The sequence below is a fragment of the Rhincodon typus genome, chromosome 17 (assembly GCF_021869965.1).
Source record: "Rhincodon typus isolate 14 chromosome 17, sRhiTyp1.1, whole genome shotgun sequence".
NCBI classification, from domain to species: Eukaryota; Metazoa; Chordata; class Chondrichthyes; order Orectolobiformes; family Rhincodontidae; genus Rhincodon; species Rhincodon typus.
This window is the reverse complement of record NC_063348.1, coordinates 21,384,273-21,398,474: the sequence shown is the minus strand read 5'-3', so window position 1 is coordinate 21,398,474 and position 14,202 is coordinate 21,384,273.

The window sequence follows — 14,202 nt, the reverse complement described above, 5'->3', positions numbered from 1 at the left end:
GGTTATTTCAGAAAATAAAAGTTCAAGGAATAGGCATAACAAATTAGCATGGATAGAAGATTGGTTAGTTTGCAGAGTTGATTAACCAGATGTGTCAAATGGAATCCCACAGGGATCTGAGCTGGGGCCTTACCTTTATAAAAAATTACACCCATTAAATGAGGGGAGCGAAGGTATTGGTCATGAAAATCACAGACAACACAAAGATAGGTAGGAAAGTGTATTGCAAAGAAGATATAAGAAGTTACTCTTAAATATAGATAGTTTGAGTGAGGGAACAAAATCTGGCAGTGGAAGTATAACGTAGGGAAATGTGAAGTTGTACAATTTGGCAGGAAGAATGAGAAAAACAGAATATTACTTAAATGATGAATGTTTGTTGAATTCCGAGGTGTGCTGAGATATAGGTGTCCTAGTGCATGAGTCACAAGAAGTTACTATTGCAGATACAGCATGTAACCAAGTAGTTTAATGGGACACTATCCTTTGTTACAAGAGGAATTGAAAAGTAAGGATGTCATACATCAGTTATACAGTGTCGTATGATTGGGCAAAAATTCCTATCATTTTAAATACTGGACCAAAACTCTGGACTTCTAAATGAACTTTTCAAATTTTAAGAAAAGGCAGCTGGGCTATGCTCTGGGGAACTGCAGTCCCGATTTCATCTGGAAAGAAGAGAGAGAAGGAGAGAAGAAAGAAGAGCGATCTGGCTCAAGAGGTAATCCCCAGCAACCAACAGGAAAAGGACTCCAGAGAGCTACCACATCAAGAACAATCCCTACAACCATCTCCAACCACTGGTGACCGACCATGACCTGCAGACCAAACAGCCAACAACCTCCAAGAACCACTGACCCGATCAACACCACAAGGCCTCAGACTCATCCTGAGGAGAAAACCTGCTCGCAAAACCCACCAACAATTACGAAAACCAAAGTACTCACCTGATACATCCACAACATGTCTTACCGCTTCAGCGGACTCAACCCAGACTGAAGGCTTACACCATCTGAAGTCTTCAGTGAAGTGCTGGCTACGGCAAGCGGAAACAGCCAGCTGTAATTCAAAATGCATTTATCCCCAGTGGTGTGCCTATTTCCTCAAGACTTAAAGTTTCCAACCTAGCTAGCAGGGAGAGGAAGGTGTGTTGATGACAGGGCAGGGCACCCCAAAGTCAGGAAGTCTGATTAAAGTGTTTGTTTAAAACTACTGTTCAGTTTCTAATAGAAGTTAGCCTGTGTTAATAACTGATAGTGTCAGTTTCACTGTTTTGTATTTGCCTTTTTATCTCTTGTAATTTATTCACCTTTGTATTATTTCCCTGTTTATCCCATTTGCCTTTTATTTCTTGTGATATAGTCACATTTGTATTTAATAAATGCAGAGATTCTCTGCCCTGAAACACTTGTCTACTGCCTTCTTCACTTCACCTTCCTAAATTAAATCCAGTGCCAGAACCAGGGATCTGGGAGTGATCGGAATCACCTAAAACAGCAGCAGTTTTACTTATCCCAACGAGAACCCCTACAGTGTGTTGGTGAGACCATGCCTTATATGCTATTGTCATTTGGTGTCCTTGTTTATGGAAGGATGTAAATGCATTGGAGGCAGTTCAGATTGATGCATGGAATGTTTGGGTATTGGATAGGCTAGACTTTTTTCCACTGAGTTTAGAAGAGTGAATGGTGGAGGGGCCTCTTGTGATGCAGTTGTATAGCTCCTAACCCTGCACTAGGAGGTCTGGGTTCAAGTTCCACCTGCTCCAGAGGTGTGTAATAACATCTTTAAACAGGTTGATTAGAAAAATAGGTTAAATTTTAAAAAATATTGAGTGGTGACTTGATTGACGTATAAAATCCTGGATGGTCTTGACAAGGTGAATGTGTAAGGTATGTTTCCTCTTATCACCATATGTTAGAAGCAGATGCAGGTAATTCAGTCCGTCAAATTCAATCAGATCACGTCCGATCTGATAATCATCAACTCCACTTTCCTGTCTTTTCCCCTTACTCCTTGATTCCCTCTCTGATTCAAAATTTGTCTATCTTAACCTTTAATATTCTTAATGACATTGATAGCTCTCTGCAGTAAAGAATTCCACAGATTCACAACCCTCTGAGAGAAGAAATTCCTTCTCTTCCCCATCTTAAATAGTTGATCTCTTACTCTGAGATTATATTCTTTGTTATCAAGACACATAAGAATCTTATCTACTTCAAATGATTACAGGCCTGACCCACCCAACTTCTCCTCATAATAAGATCCCTCCAAACACAGGGTCAGCCTAGTTAACCTTCTCTGGACTGCCTGCAATGTCTGTATATCTTTCCTTAGAGAATGGGACCAGAACTGTTCACAGCATCCTAGGCTTCAGTGTGATATAGTTGTGGTTCAGTCCAGAAGTAAGGTACACTGTTTTAAAATTAGGTGTCACCCTTTTAGGACGGAGATACAAAGATTTTTTTTTCTCTCGAAGGGTTGTGCACTTTTTCCTCAGAAGAAAATGGAGGCAGGGGTCATTAAATGTTTTTAAGGCAGAGGTGAGTAGATTCTTTTTAGGAATGAAAGGGTTCGTGGTAAATGAGAATGTGGACATCAAAACACAAACAGATCACCCGGATCTTGTAGAATGACAAAGCAGGTTCAGTGGGCTAATGGCCTTCTTCTTCCCCTATTCTATTTGTTCATATTGAAGCTGATGTGTATTCCTGTCTTATGGCTACCAGGACAGGAGAAAGGCCATGAAACATTAATTCACTGATGTCATGGAAATCAGCAAGTTTTTAGGATGATGTACTAATGCAAGATAGTTTCAAACAAAAGCAAGGGACACAATGCAGTACAAGGTGGAGAGGCCTTTTATCTGAGTGAAACTGTTGTCACAGAATTTCGGGGAGATTTGAGGTAAGTGAGTAAGCTGAGTATCTCTAATCTGAGGACTTCTGTACCATTATGATTTTTCCACGAGTCTATATTTTTTTCATAAGCAAGGACTCTGTAACTCATTCTAGTGTAGCTATAACAGCTTCAAGCTTATCCCTCGAGCAGTAATAAACAATAAATACCATTCAATGTTGTCTTGCGATTACAGGGAGTTAGTGAAAAAGGAACTTCAACGTTGAACAACAGGAAGCACAAGGAGAAGAATGTCTTAAGAAGCAGCAGTCTTGGTTGGTGAATAGATGGGGGTGGAGTGAAGGAAAACGGGCAGCTGCAGTAAAGGTTACCAGATATTTCAATACATCCAGCGAGATATTTCTTGCTGACCCCTGGCTAGAAACAATGGCAGTTGGAGAGGAAGCCTCATGAAAGGTTTAGAGATAGTAGGAACCGCAGATGCTGGAAAATCTGAGATAACAAGGTGTAGAGCTGGATGAACACAGCAGGCCGAGCAGCATCATAGGAGCAGGAAGGCTGACATTTCGGGCCTAGACCCTTCATCAGAAATGGGGGAGGGGAAGGGGGTTCTGAAATACATAGGGAGAGAGGGGGAGGCGGATAGAAGATGGATAGAGGAGAAGATAGGTGGAGAGGAAACAAACAGGTCAAAGAGGCGGGGATGGAGCCAGTAAAGGTGAGTGTAGGTGGGGAGTTAGGGAGGGGATAGGTCAGTCCAGGGAGGACGGACAGGTCAAGGGGGCAGGATGAGGTTAGTAGGTAGGAGATGGGGGTGGGGCTTGAGGTGGGAGGAGGGGATAGGTGGGAGGAGGAACAGGTTAGGGAGGCGGGGATGAGCTGGGCTGGTTTTGGGATGCGGTAAGGGGAGGGGAGATTTTGAAGCTTGTGAAATCCACATTGATACCATTGGGCTGCAGGGTTCCCAAGCGGAATATGAGTTGCTGTTCCTGCAACCTTCGGGTGGCATCGTTGTGGCACTGCAGGAGGCTCCGGATGGACATGTCATCTGAGGAATGGGAGGGGCAGTTGAAATGGTTCGCGACTGGGAGGTGCAGTTGTTTATTGCGAACCGAGCGTAGGTGTTCTGCAAAGTGGTCCCCAAGCCTCCGCTTGGTTTCCCCGATGTAGAGGAGGCCACACCAGGTACAGCGGATGCAGCATACCACATTGGCAGATGTGCAGGTGGACATCTGCTTGATGTGGAAAGTCTTCTTGGGGCCTGGAATGGGGGTGAGGGAGGAGGTGTAGGGACAGGTGTAGCACTTCCTGCGGTTGCAGGGAAAAGTGCCGGGTGTAGTGGGGCTGCGATAGGGTTAGGGGAAACCAAGCGGAGGCTTGGGGACTGCTTTGCAGAACACCTACGCTCAGTTCACAATAAACAACTGCACCTCCCAGTCGCGAACCATTTCAACTCCCCCTCCCATTCCTCAGACGACATGTCCATCCTGGGCCTCCTGCAGTGCCACAACGATGCCACCCGAAGGTTGCAGGAACAGCAACTCATATTCCGCTTGGGAACCCTGCAGCCCAATGGTATCAATGTGGATTTCACAAGCTTCAAAATCTCCCCTCCCCCTACCGCATCCCAAAACTAGCCCAGCTCGTCCCCGCCTCCCTAACCTGTTTTTCCTCCCACCTATCCCCTCCTCCCACCTCAAGCCCCACCCCCATTTCCTACCTACTAACCTCATCCCACCCCCTTGACCTGTCCGTCCTCCCTGGACTGACCTATCTCCTCCCTGCCTCCCCACCTACACTCACCTTTACTGGCTCCATCCCCGCCTCTTTGACCTGTCTGTTTCCTCTCCACCTATCTTCTCCTCCATCCATCTTCTATCTGCCTCCCCCTCTCTCCCTATTTATTTCAGAACCCCCTTCCCCTCCCCCATTTCTGATGAAGGGTCTAGGCCCAAAACGTCAGCCTTCCTGCTCCTATGATGCTGCTTGGCCTGCTGTGTTCATCCAGCTCTACACCTTGTTATCTTATCAAAGGTTTAGGCTGTTTGTAAGTATAGAAGCCATCAGTGCAATACTCATTGCCATAAGAATTGCCACTCGATTATTATAAAGCCGAGGTTGACCCCACTCTGAGAACTAAAACCAAAACAACCAAAGAAGAGCACCTCACCCTATAATCTGTAAAAGGAGTGTGAAATGTGGTATTAGCTGCCTTTCAGCAACATCCAGTAGTTAAATAAAATAAACCCATGACTCTCACTTTATAATCAAGTAACAATTTATTTATCTAACTCTAACAGTGAACAAATTAACTAAACTGTTAACAAACCAAATAAATCCCTTCTAGCTACTTACTATTCCTGAATAAAACAAGATTCTAATAGTATACCATTCCAATAAATATATGTCCTACTTATATAAAATAAAATTTAAAGAAAGTAAAATTTAGTTTCTTGAAATTACAGCCAGATTACTTTTGGAATGCTCTGTGCCTTCTCCATCGATTCTTCTGACAGGAATATTCACTAGTTGTGCCATGGGTACCTTTGTTCTTTAGACGGTGCTTGAAAAGATGGCTTCTTCTTTTCTCTTTTAAAACCTTAACTCCATTCTATTATTAGATCCATAGCTCATTAATCTAGAGTTACACATTTCACACTAATTCTATATATATCACAACATTGAACACTACCGTTTCTACCTTATATAAACATTTTTCTTTTAAACTCGCGATAAAGCATCCACGATAATATTTTCACAACCTGCAACATGTACAATCTGTAAATTAAATGCTTGTAACATGAGACTCCAATGAAATAGCCTGGTGTTCTTGTCCCTAAGTCTTTCCAAAAATGTCAAAGGACTGTGATCAGTATACACAATCGTCTCTGATGAATTGTTTGCAATGTAAACATTAAAATGTTGTAAGGCCATTACCAAACTCAATAACTCTTTTTCAATGGTTGAGTATTTTTTCTAGTGGATATTGAATATTTTTGAAAAATAACCAATTGGCTTTTCAATTCCACAATCATCCTCCTGTAACAACACAGCTCCAACACCTACATTGATTGTGTCGATGACGACTTTAAAGGGTTTCAAGAAATTTGGTGTGGCTAAAACTGGTGCAGTGCTTAACACTGCTTTTAAATTCTCAATTACCTCCTGGCATTTTCCTGTACACTGAAATTTGGTGTTCTTTTTAACTAATCAGTCAATGGTGCCACCACACTACTAAAGTTTAGTACAAATTTCCTGTAGAATCCACTAAATCCTAAAAATCGTTGCACTTCCTTCTTCGAGGATGGTCTTGGAAATTCATCGATAGCCTTCGCCTTCGCGTTCCTCAGTGTCATCTCTCCATATCTGATGTTGTACCCTAATAATGTCACTTCTGCCTTCGTGAATTCTGTTCTTGCCTAGTTTATGACCAACGTTACCTCCCGTAGTCTTTCAAAGAGCTCTGCCAAATGCTCCATGTGATCTTTCCATGAATGGCTAAAGATCACTAAGTCATCTATGGAGACATTTAGTCAATCCTGCAACAACTCTGTTCATTAGCCTTGGAAAAGTGTCTGGTATGTTTTTCATTCCAAAAGGCATTAGTTTAAATTGATATAGCCCATTTGCAGTTACAAAAGCAGAAATTTCCATTGATCTCTCCGACAAAGGTTCTTGTCAGTAAGTGTGAAGTAAGTCCAACTTTGTGATGTAAGTGGCTTGTCCTACTTTTTCCACATAGTCCTTCACCCTTGGAATTGGGTATGAGTCAAATTTGGTCACAGCATTAACCTTCTGGTAATCTACGCAGAATTGTTGAGTACCATCAGGTTTGGGAAATAGCATGATTGGCAAACTCCACTCGCTTTGACTCATATCTATGATGTCTTCTTGGAGCACCTCTTCCACTTCCTTCTGAACCTGAGCTGCTTTGAGAGGATTAAGCTTGTAGGGATGTTGTTTTAGCGCAACAGCATTCCTTACGTCACCCTCATGTACTATGGGCTATATTGCAGTGAAAACACATGAGGTCTTTCACCTCTTTTCTACCCTCTTGGGTTTCTTTTTTCACATGTGGTAAACTGTTCCCAGTGTGATCTACTTTTTGTCTTTGAAGGATCTCCCCCTTTCCCAATTTCTATCCCTCACAGAATGAGATTGCTGTTGGAAGCTATAGTTTGTCTTATGCACTAATGCTCCATCTCTGCAGCTCTTCTCAGTGTTTTAACTTTCTGTTCCTCAACACGAGTCCTTATCATTTCTGGAAGTGAGTTTTTGAACTCCTCCAGCAGAATAATATCTCTAAGATCCTCATATGTCTTTTCTATCTTTAATGCTCTCATTCATCTATCGAAGTTGCTCTGTTTAATTCTTTCAAACTTGATATAAGTCTGACCTGGTTCCTCTCTGATACTTCTGAATTGTTGTCTATATGCTTCTGGTTCCAATTCATAGGCATTCAAAATAGCCTGTTCACTTCTTCATATTCTCCTGACACCTCCTCTGACAGCACTGCAAACACCTCACTAGCTCTGCCTACCAACTTAATCTGAATTAACATTACCCACATAGTCTCTGCCAGTTCATCTGTTTAGCCATTTTCTGAAAGGAAATAAACAAGGCTTTTACATCTTTTTCATAAATTTTGGTAAAGTTTTGACATATTTGTACACATGTCTACCAGGCCTTTGACTATGATAGGTTTGCTCATCGTCACTATCCTCCTCACTAAGCCTACCTTCTACCTTCATCTGCATCCTGTTACATCCACTTTCCTGTCTAACTGCCAACTTCTGAAGTTCAAATCCTCTCTCTTTTTCTTTTTGTTCTGCTTTTAACCATAATTCAAGTTATTTCAGTTCTCTTTCTTTATCTTCAGCTAGGAATCTTTTTCTTTTTCTTCCTCTTCTAACTCCAGTTGTCTCATTTGCAATTTAAATTTTTCTAACTCCACTGCACTTGACTATTTCTCTGATATACCTAAATGCTTGACTAACTCCGTTACAATACCAGCTTTCTTATAATCTCTAGTTAACCCAATTTTAGCCTGTCTGCTAATTCAAAAAGTGTCCCCTTTCTCTGTCTTTCTAAATTTTCTTGGCAAATTTGGGAAGCATCTTTGACCCCTAGAACCTGTTTAGCAATGTTAAGAGCCATTTCCCCACTTCTGATTCAACCAACAACAAGCAACCGAAATTAAACAGATTTTCCACTTCTCACTTCATTTTTATTTAAATATCTAGGACACTAATCCCCAAGTCTGTGTAAATCTGCTGGGACCTTTCATACCTTAAATCTGTGCAAATCTGTTCAGATCCATTCAGACCCGTTCAAACCCCGGACACAAGCCCCCAATCTGTTATAAAGTGAGGTTGACTCACCTCTGAGAACGAAAACCAAAACACCCAAAGAGGAGCACCTCCCCCTATAATCTGTAAGAGGAGTGGAATGGTGTAATCTGCCTTTCAGCAACTTCTAGTGGTTAAACAAAATAAACACCTAACACTCACTTTACAATCAACAAGTAACAACTTATTTAACAATTTATTTATCTAACTCTAACAGTGAACAAAATAACTAAACTATTAACAAACCAAATAAATCCCTTCCAACTACTAACTATTCCCAAATAAAACAAGATTCTTATAATATGCTGTTCCAATAAATACAGGTCCCACTTATATAAAATAAAATTTAAGAAAAAAAGTCAAATTTGGTCTCTCAAAATTACAGCCAGGTTACGTGTCTTCTGGAATGCTCTGTGCCTTCTCTGCTGATTCTTCTGTAAGAAATATTCATTAGTTGTGCCATGGGTACCTTTGTTTTTTAGATGCTGCTTTCTCTAAGACTTAGAGTAGCCTTTGAGAACCAACGATTCTTTCTTGAGAGCTGAGGGCTGTTAACTCTGTTGGCTGGCAGTTAGCTCTCCTCTCTTTGCCTAACTGCCTCTTCTTTTATACCCTTAATGACGTTTCAATTTCTTACAATAGGTTCGGTCCTATGTTGTCAAAACCATCAGATGCAAATTTAATTAGTTTTTGGTATCTAAGTGCCTGGTTCAAATTGATTGGCTAAAATCAAAATTTGTTTTCTTGGTTAAGATCTTCTGCTTGGCCTACTAACTGTACGGCCTTTTGATACAAATGTTTCAATTTGGGTACTCTCTGTGTATTTGCAAACTTTCAAGCGGTTGCTCACAGACACTTTTTTTTATCTCTAAGCATAGAAAAAGCACATCACCTTTTAAAGGGACCACGCAGTGCATTCTCCACCGTCCCCCCAACCCCTTGTGTTTTACAGACACCAAATTCTAACTTTCTGCCTTCCAATCCAAAAGTATTCTACCCAACTTTGCAACACGAGCAGAAAGATATTGAATGATTTCACAAAGGTGATTAAGGCAAATCAAATCTCTACTGCTGACTTATATTGTGCCTCACTGGGATCTGACTCCCTATGTTAATTTTTCTACTCTTATTCTCTCAGCATTTGGGCGTTGGGGAAACTCACCTCAGAAAGAAGTGACTAATCGCCTGAAAACATACAATCAGAATTTATGTTCTCAACCATGTTGTTAATTAATTTAGCCTCTCACAAATGTTTTGTCAGTCTTTAAGGACAGGTCACCAGTAGGGCAATACCCTTTCAATAGTTATCTTCATGAAATGCGTGGATTCATGTAAGGAAAGCATTCATGCCTCTCACAGGTTGTTAATGTCCGTCATTCATTTCCCGCTAATAGAAGCTAGTTTGTAACTGGTACCAGAAAAATTCAACTACTTGTACAGGAAGACCACAATAGCTGAAAACATACATGAGCAGGTGCAATGCAAGTCAAAGAGAGAAAGGGGGAACAGAATTTGGGAGATGGTAAGCCTGACATTTAGGCATTGAAATACTGTTGGTAAATATTCAAAATGCTTACCATAGATTAAAATACATAACATTCCATTAGAATGAGGGTATGTGCCAGAGGTGGATGGACAGATGGGGATGTGACGACATGCATGGACTGGAATGTTAATGGGTGTGAGAAATGATGCACTGGAATAAGGTTAGGGTGTGTCATTGTTTGCAGTGTTGAACATGTTTCTTTATCTTCATGTGGAGGTGCTGGTGTTGGACTGGGATGTACAAAGTCAGAAGTCACATGACACCAGGTATAGTCCAATAGATTTATTTGAAATCGCAAGCTTTTGGAGCACAGTCCCTTCATCAGGTAATGTGTGAGAGAAGAGCACACAGACTCAGAATTTATAGGCAGGGAGATCAAGGGCAGAGACATCAAAAGATCATACAATTGGAGTGGGTGGAGAGTTGAATAATAAGTCTCTCCAAGTGACTAAGAGTGTCAAACAGTGTGAGTGAAGTCAACAGCTGAGTAACAAGTGAAGGGATGACCTATAAATGAGGCAGAGAGATAGTTACAAGAAGTTAAAAATAAGGTGGTGCTGGAGACAAACTAAATGACCAGAATAATATTATAGGTATCAGAGTCACATGCTAAGGGTTTAACCAAAGTAATAAGTAATTCAAACTAAAGTTTGGATTACTGGTTAAAGAGAGATCATATCAAGGTGATGATGTCAAAACAGGACAGTAAGGAAGATTTTACAGATACAGAACAGTATGATGGGTCACATACAGCGCAACATGAACCCAAGATCACAGTTGAGGCTGACTTCATGTGTACTAAACTTGGTTATTAGTTTCTACTTGGCGATTTTGCGTTGTTGTGTATCTTGAAGTCTGCCTTGGAGGACGATTACCCAAAGGTCGGAGGCTGAATGTTCCTGACTGCTGAAGTGTTCCACCCACTTGGAGGGAACATTCCTGTCTGGTGATTGTTGCACAGCGTTCATTCATCTGTTGTCATAGCATCTGTATGGTCTCACCAATATACCACGCCTCAGGGCATCCTTGCCTGCAGCGTATAAAATAGACAACATTGGATGACTCACATGAGTATCTGCTGTGTATGTGGTGGATGGTGTTCCCACATGTGGTGGTAGTGTCCATGTCAATGATCTGACATGTCTTGCAGAGTTTGCTATGACAGGGTTGTATAGTGTTGTGGTCGATGTTGTCCTGAAGGCTGGGTAGTTTGCTGCGAAAGGTGGTCTGTTTAAGGCTTGGCGGTTGTTTGAATGTGAGAAGTGAACACGTAGGGATGATCTTGGTGAGATATTCATCATCATCACATGTTGAAGGCTGCTGAGAACATGGTATAATCTCTCAGCTCCGGGGAAAGTACTGGACAATGAAAGGTACTCTATCAGTTGTATCAAGTGTCTGTCTTCTGAGGAGGTCATTGTGGTTTTTCGCTGTGGCACGTTGGAACTGGCAATTGATGAGTTGTGCATCATATCCCATTCTTCTAAGAGCATCCTTCAAAATCTTTAGGTGTCCCTTGTGTTCCTCCTCATCTGAACAAATCCTGTGCATGCGCAGGGTTTGTCCAAAGGGGATGGCTTCTTTAATATGTTTAGAGTAGAAGCTAGAGAAGTGCAGCATCGTGAGATTATCCGTGGGCTTGCAGTAGAGTGAGGTACTGAGGAGTCCATCTTTGATGGAGATGCGTGTGCCCCAGAATGAGACTGATTCTGAAGAATAGACCATGTTAAGTCTGATGGTGGGATGAAACTTGTTGATATCACTATGCAGGCGTTTCAGTGATTCCTTGCCATGAGTCCAAAGGAAGAAAATGTTGTCAATGTATCTGGTGTGTAGCATTGGTTGGAGATCCTGTGCAGCAAAGAAGTCTTGTTTGAACTCGTGCATGAAAATGTTGGCATATTGAGGAGCAAATTTGGTCCCTATGGCTGTTCTGTGTGTCTAGATGAAGAACTGGTTGTCGAAGGTGAATACATTATGGTCAAGGATGAAGCGGATGAGTTGTAGAATGGCGTCTGAAAATTGGCAGTTGTTGGTATTGAGTGTTGAGGCTGTTGCAGTGATGCTGTCATCATGGGGGATGTTGGTGTAGAGTGTCAAAACGTCTGTTGTGATGAGGAATGTTCCTGGATCAACTGGTCTGTGGGCACTGAGTTTCTATAGGAAATCTAGAGTAGAGTCGTGACAGAAGCTGGAGTTTCCTTGTACAATGGGTTTCAAGATGCCCTTGACATAGCCAGAGAGGTTCTCACACAGGGTCCTGTTGCCTGATACGATGGGATGTTCACGTGTGTTGGCTTTGTGTATCTTCGGAAGGCAGTAGAAGTCTCCTATGCGAGAAGTACATGGGATGAGAGTGCATAGAGTACTCTGAAGGTCTGGATCAAAAGTCTTGATCAGTCTGTTGAGTTGGCAGGTGTGTTCTTTGGTCGGATTGGCAGGTAGTTGTCTGTAGTGTTCCTGGTAATTCAGTTGTCAATACACTTCCTTGCAGTGGTCTGTTCTATTCTGAATGGCGATGGCTCCTCCTTTGTCTGCTGGTTTGATGACAATGTTGCAACTGGTCTTGAGAACATGGATGGCTTTGTGTTGTGCTTGGGTGACATTCTGCGCTATCTTGTGAGCACAACTGATGAATCTGGCATTAACACACTCCTGACGGTTTGAGCATACATGTCAAGCCTAGGGCAGCGGCCTTCCAGAGAGGTCCAATTCGACTCTTTCTTCTTTGGTCACTGCACCGTGGATCTCTCTGTCGACTGTTCCAGTTCATTGGTTGTCTCTCTGAGCTCGCTGCTGACATCTTGGAGTTTGTGGAGCCTCATTCGCTTAATTAATTCCTCTGTGTCTGTTGTGAGACCAACGGGGCCCATTTTGGTAGTGGGGCAGAAATTGAGCCCATGGCTGAGAACTTCGATGTCATCTGGTTGAAGGGTGTGGTCAGACAAGTTGATGATGGATTTCCCTATGGCGGTAGCAATTTCAACCATGGTACCGGGGAGGCTTGGGTACTGCTGGTGGTGGTGCCAAATTTCTCCAGTTTCTTGTTCTTGATGTGCATATAGGTAGTGTACTTCTGTTGCCTTGTCTGCTTCGCAGTGTGTTGTACCTTCCGCTGTATCCTGAGCACAATAGGACTCTCTGTCTTGATTTCAAGTTCTCACATCATTGGCACTGCCTTATGTGAAGAACTTGGTTACTCAAATCACCATCAATTGGCAAGAGCTAAGGAATATTTGCTGCTTCTTTATTCCCCTTATTATGGCATCTTATTTAGCCAAGCATCAGTATAAAGACACCCATCCAGTAGCAAGTAGTGAATTAGAATGATTTTCATTGGATGAATTGACCACTAGAGGGCATGAGGACTGGGGACAAAACCAGGGCAAGAGCACCCTGCACTCTTGAAATGAAAGAAATGATCACATTTTAGTTAAGTACTAGAGGGATCCTCATCTCAGTCTCTGTCTTCAAAAGATGAGCACAAGTATGTTGTGGAGATGGATTCCACACCTAGAACTGGTTAAGTAGGTGGTGTTTATTTCGTAACCTAATGTGACAAGTTTCACATAACCATCAAAACTCTATAGTGTGTCACAATCTGGGAGATTCCTGCAATATTTACGTACCAGGAAAAAGTGCTGAGGACTTTGCAACTTTCTAGAGTCTAAGTCCGGGGAGTTGCCCATCAAAATCAATTTCCTGGGCAATTCCTCGGGAGTCTGCTGCATCCAGGATTCTGCATAGTCCCAAAGTGCAATTCCAGTCTGCCCTGCTGTGACAACAATCTAGTCATTGGAACATCTGGGCCCGTGGTTTCTCAAATTCTACAATTTACTGCTTTCTTCTCTTGAACTCTTACTGTGAGTGAGGATTCTGGAGTGGAATGATGAGAGGCAGGAAGAACAACTTTGACTTAAGTCTCAGACTCATATTGCTTGAGAATGAATATTGAAATGAGGAACAAAAAGAAAAATTGCTGGAAAAGCTCAGCACGTCTGAGCAATCAGAGTCAATGTTTTAAATCCAGTGACTATCTTACGCTGATGGGAAAAGACAGGGACAGCTTCTGCAGGGATGTAGACATCCAAATAAATAACATTTGTCATCTCCCTGCAATGGGCATATTAACCAGGCATTCAACACCACTCCTAACCCATGGCTGCAATGCCTTCTCACGATTATGTCTTACAGATGTACTCACACTCCCAGGGACCAGACATCTCTCACACGGAGAGCTCCTCAAAGCTCCCAGATTACCATGCGGAAGCATCGGCTGGATCATCGTTTGCACTGTCTCCTGCACCTCTCCAGCAACATGGACAATGACATATCGCTGGTCTGAGGGCTCCCATTAAGTTTCACATACCCGCAGCTCCACACACGGGAGAGGGAGAAACATGTTTCTCAACCCAAGATGCAAACAATAAACATATAGAATTGGACCCC